The sequence below is a fragment of the Ranitomeya imitator genome, chromosome 2 (assembly GCF_032444005.1).
Source record: "Ranitomeya imitator isolate aRanImi1 chromosome 2, aRanImi1.pri, whole genome shotgun sequence".
Lineage (NCBI taxonomy): Eukaryota > Metazoa > Chordata > Amphibia > Anura > Dendrobatidae > Ranitomeya > Ranitomeya imitator.
Window position 1 is genome coordinate 22,425,412 of NC_091283.1, and position 6,000 is coordinate 22,431,411.

A 6,000-nucleotide genomic window follows, 5' to 3' on the forward strand; every position below is an offset into this window, starting at 1 on the left:
TGATAGGAGGGGTTAGCTGCAGCTAAGACAGGGAGGACTTCCTGATTTGAGGTAAAAGGACTAAGGTGCCCAGACAGTCCACACAGGCTTTAGAGCCTAGGACAATAGCAACTTCCACGCAACATTTTATTAAGAGAAAAAGCCCAGTCATCCACAGCATCGGGCTGGAACAGCAGAGGCCAGTTCAGCAGCGTGAAAGGAGAAACTAGAAAGTATGGTGGCACAGGTAGCTCCAGGATGTGGCAGCTTATAGCTTGGGTTGATGCCCTCAGTACCGGGGCGAAGCGGTTGCTGGGGGAATTCCCAGATGAAGTGAGCTGGGTCACCACAAACCACAGTACTGAACGGCAGTTCACTCACCAGGTTGCAACTAGCTTCGGAGATGGAAATTCTCTTATCTGGGGCGAAACAGACTAAGGAATGTCTAACCGCAGCAGAGCTGAATTGGGAGGACACTGAGGAACCATGTGGCATGGTCCGACCCTGGTGTGTGCTGAGTGACAGGAAGGAAGGTGCAGGGAAAGAAGAGGAGATGTATAATGGGAATTCTGTGCAAATGCTGTAAAGAATCTGGATGTGCTGTGTACAGCTAACAGTAAAGTTGTTTATTTGAAAGTTGAAAAGGACTGTGTCTCAATCTTTAGTACACTGACTGATAGGAACCTACAGTGAAACAGAGGTGACCCTGACAGTGCAGAAAGTGGAGCCACAGGTACGCAAAGTGATAGACAATGTTTTCATGTATTGGGAGGCCAGGGCACACACCGGAGTGTTCTGCCATGACTACTGCCCTGGTTGTGCCCCTTACATTTGGCATAGTGCAGCAGGATGCCGAAACTGTGCCATGAGGAAATGCTGTAAGAGATGACATTGATGTGACAAGAGGAGATGCTGAATACTTAAATGCTACCAGGAATATTAAGGATTGTGATGCCGTGAAAAGTGAAGAAATTGATGTTCTGGAAATGAAGAAGAGATATGGAGAAATTGCTGAGGTGACTAATGGAGTGATTGTGACTGACTCCAAGATGGTGATTCTAAAGTTGGCGGAAAATGGCACCAAAATGGAGAACAACAACTCTGACCCCACCCCTCGTGGGCATCATGACTTAGAAGTGGCGCAAAAAACTACTTGGCATAGTCAGCTGTCTAAGTATGGCGTCCTCCCCTGGTGGGAGGGTCTTAAGAGGAGTAATACTGGCCCCTTTCCACAGATTGCTAGAAAATGGGTGGAGCAGCCGGAAGCGACCCCACCTTGGAACGGGTGGGTCCCAGAAGAAAATCCCGTGTACAGCTATGGCGGCATAGGCCACGTTGAGTGAAAATTGCAACTAGAAGAGGAGAAGGCCCAACCCGGAGGACTAAAGGAAGTCACCAATGAATTCAGTGCAGATCGGTTTCCTGTACCTGCGAAGGAGAGCTGCCGGCAGCTGCCGGAGTTGGAATATCAGTATCGAGAGATGGAACCTCTTCATCCGGAACCAGTGTTTCCATGCCATTGTTCACTGGAAACAGCGACAGCCTCAGAGAAGCCCACGCTGGATGAAAAGGCCAAGCCGGAACTTTGACATCGGGAGCCAGAGTTCACAGTTGCGTCCACGGAGGGATCCACCAATCATGGGATGGGCGCGACCAGGATGTCGGAGCAGGAGCTGGTGAGTGCACCTCAGCCCCTCACCCCAGAAGCCCTGCCCGGTCCCTCAGTCTCCCATTCCGGGGAGCGAGCCCCTTTACAGCAGGCCCGTGCTTGGTAGCATTTCAACACTCGGTCAGTCTCGTCCCCATCTGCAGTCAGAGGGCCTCTACCCTTCCCCTGGGCAGGCCGCCTGGATTGAGGAGGACGGCCCTCGCGGATATTGTGCTGTGGCTATAAGTCTGCAGTCAGAAAACGATTTAGAGCTGTGTGAGGGCCCAGAACAGGCGCAATCAGCCCCCTAATCCCCGGTCAATGAACGACCAAGTTATGCCCCTCTCCTGTCATTGTGGTGGCAGGAGGACACGTTACCTGCACCTGAAGGGTCATCTACTGGAGCACAGGCATGGAGCCCGATGTGGGGATAAAGAAAGTGACACATGAGATGGATCGCTGAACTGGAGTGTATATTTGACAACATGAAGTAGTGCTCATTGCATAATCAGGAATAGGACTGTTCCACGTCCCTGACAGAAATGAATGGGACTGTTCCACGTGCCGGAGGCCAAAAGATCCCTGCAGCTCCAGAACTGTGGTGCCATATGGATGGAGTGGCCCAAAGTTTGGACGCTGCTGTAAGTGGGCCGCCATCTTGAGTCAGTTTGTTTTGTTGTGCTTGTTGCGCCCTTTGTGCTGGATATCGGAACTTGACCTTTAAAAAAAATGGGTCCATGGACTAACAGACAGTGTGTGGCTGTAGCAACAAACTGTGCTCCTGGACCAGGCAGCCCACGCACACTTCCTGGAGCTGTAGTTTATGCAAAGGAAGGGGGAGAAAAACTTCTCCCTCAACTATATAGTAAAATGGACATAAACAGGAGGACTGTGAACCAGGTATTTAATTATAAACAGCATGGACTATGCTGCGGCATAAAAGACTTGGCTCATATTGAGTGAATGCGATACATGTTCTACCTCGTTTATCCGTTACCTCCCTGCGTGGAGTGTTACATATATATAATATAAGTTTTATAGTGTAATATGGTCGAGGACAACCATAATTAAGAAAAGGGGGAATGTAGCGGTACATATAATACTCCACCCCCTTCTCTTTTGATAAAGTTATAATAGCTGCTATGTGCCTAATGTATACAATGCTTTATTGCATGTACTTGTTAAATAGGGAAAGTGTAGTAGTGAAGTTTGGACACTAGATGGGGCACAATAATGTGCATAGTCATGATAGGAGGGGTTAGCTGCAGCTAAGACAGGGAGGACTTCCTGATTTGAGTTGGAAGAGTCAGGGCGCCCAGACAGTCCACACGGGCTTAAGTGCCCAGGACAATAGCAGTGTCATGGTTTGGACAGCGTTAATGCAATGCCCTCTCAGGGTTAATTGTTGTGGCCTCCTTTTAGATCTGGGAAGGATATTTATACCCACAATGGACTAGGATTCTCTGTCCGCTTTACTTTCATTTTGTCTGTATACCTGTTCCCCTGGTGTGCGTGTGCATACTGTGTTGTTTGTTTGCTCTCCATGCTTGATCTGGTCTGTTTGATCCTCTCAGCTTCTCTGCTTTGTGTTTTTATTCATTCGCCTACTCTGCTTTCTGACCTCCGGCTTCCACCTGACTATCCTTCTGTCTCACCCTCCAGTACCTCGCTTGTCCCCTAGTTATTGACCTCGGCACGTTTGACTACTCTCCGGTGCCATTCGCCCTCTTTGCACTTTGCACCTCGGCGCCTGGCTTTGCCCCTGGCCACCCCCCCCCCCCTCTGTTACATGGTTCAGGTCCTACTTGCTACCCGGTGAGTTCTCTGCCATTTTGCTCTGGGCTTCCTTACTGTGGCAAGTAGCCTCCCGGCAGTAGTTCCACCCGGGAACCTTGACAAGCAGCTTCCATGCAACGTTTTATTAAGAGAAAAAGCCCGGTCATCCACAGAATCGGTCCGGAACAGCAGAAGCCAGTTCAGCAGCGGGAAAGGAGAAACAAGACCGTACGGTGGCACAGGTAGCTCCAGGATGTGGCAGCTTATAGCTTGAGCTGATGCCCTCAGTACCGGGGAGAAGCGGTTTTTGGGGGAACTCCCAGATGAAGTGAGCTTGTTACAGGAGGACACTGGGTTACCACAAAGCACAGTACTGAAGGGCAGGTTGCTCGCCAAGTGGTAGCTAGCTTCAGAGATGGAAATTCTCTTGTCTGGTGCGAAACAGACTAAGGAATGTCTAACCGTAGCAGAGCTGAATTTGGAGGACGGTGAGGAACCATGTGGCACGGTCCAACCCTGATGGGTGCTGAGTGACTGGAAGGAAGGTGCAGAGAAAGAAGAGATTTGTAGTGCGAATCCTGCTGTAAATGCTGTGAAGAATCTGGATGTGCTGCATAAAGCTAACAGTAAAGTTGTTTATTTGAAAGTTGAAAAGGACTGTGTCTCAACCTTTATTACACCAACTGATGGGAACCTACAGCGAAACAGAGATGACCCTGACAGCGCAGAAAGTGGGGCCACAGGTACGCAAAGTGATGGACAATGTTTTCATGTATTCGGAGGCCAGGGCACAGATACACCGGAGTATTCGGACATGACTACTGCCCTGGTCGCTCCCCTTACATTGTCAAGAACCCAATTCACATGGGAGATTTTTGTCAGCCTATGCGGATAACATCACAGCAAGCACTGTTATGATCTGGTGGTTTAGGAACAACATGAGACAAGCTCTGAAGGAGGTGGTGTCTGTACTGACTGCAAACCCTGAACCTAGCAGCGCAACTAAAAATAGCCGTGGGGGGTACCTGACGCTCCCTAGACCCCTCGGCACAGCCTAAGATCTAACTTCCCCTAAAGATGGAAACAGGAAACCTATCTTGCCTCAGAGAAAATCCCCAAAGAAGAGATAGCCCCCCACAAATATTGACGGTGAGAGGAGGGGAAAATAACATACGCAGAAATGAAATCAGATTTTAGCATAGGAGGCCAGTCTAGCTTGATAGATAGGACAGGAAAGGATACTGTGCGGTCAGTATAAAAACTACAAAACAATCCACACAGAGTTTACAAAATCTCCACACCTGACTAAAGGTGTGGAGGGTAAATCTGCTTCCCAGAGCTTCCAGCTAACAGAAATATTCCATACTGACAAGCTGGACAAATATAGAATGCACAGAACAATAAGTCCACAACATGTGGACTGAAATGAGCAAAGCCAAAACTTATCTTTGCAGAACTGGTCAGGAAACCAGGAGAATCCAAGCAGAGATGTGAATCCAGCCAGGAAACATTGACAAGTGGCACAGGCTGAAGAAAGAGCCAGACTTAAATAGCGGACGATAAGTGGAGGCAGCTGATGACAGCTAACTCCAAGGAGCAGCCATTCCACTAGAAACCACAAGAGGGAGCCCAAGAGCAGAACTCACAAAAGTGCCACTTACAACCACCGGAGGGAGCCCAAGAGTGGAATTCACAACAAAGCCACTGTCAATACGCAGGTAAGCTTCCCCCACAACAACAAAAAGACACGGTCACAAAAATGAAACAAAAATTATTGATTTTACTCTTATACAAGGAGAAGCATTATAGTGTATTCTTGTACATAGGAGCAGTATTATAGTAGTTATATTCTTGTACATAGGGGCAGCATTATAGTAGTTATATTCTTGTACTTAGGGGCAGTATTATAGTAGTTATATTCTTGTACATAGGGGCAGTATTATAGTAGTTATATTCTTGTACATAGGGGCAGTATTATAGTAGTTATATTCTTGTATATAGGGAGCAGTATTATAGTAGTTATATTCTTGTACATAGGGGCAGTATTATAGTAGTTATATTCTTGTACATAGGGGCAGTATTATAGTAGTTATATTCTTGTACATAGGGGCAGTATTATAGTAGTTATATTCTTGTACATAGGGGCAGTATTATAGTACTTATATTCTTGTATATAGGGAGCAGTATTATAGTAGTTATATTCTTGTACATAGGGGGCAGTATTATAGTAGTTATATTCTTGTACACAGGAGCAGTATTATAGTAGTTATATTCTTGTACATAGGAGGAGTATTATAGTAGTTATATTCTAGTACATAGGAGCAGTTCTATAGTAGTTATATTCCTGTAAATAGGGGCACTATTATAGTAGTTATATTATTGTACATAGGGGCAGTATTATAGTAGTTATATTCTTGTACATAAGAGCAGTATTATAGTAGTTATATTCTAGTACATGGGGCAGTTCTATAGTAGTTATATTCCTGTAAATAGGGGCAGTATTATAGTAGTTATATTCCTGTATATAGGGGCAGTATTATATTAGTTATATTCTTGTACACAGGAGCAGTATTATAGTAGTTATATTCTTGTGCATA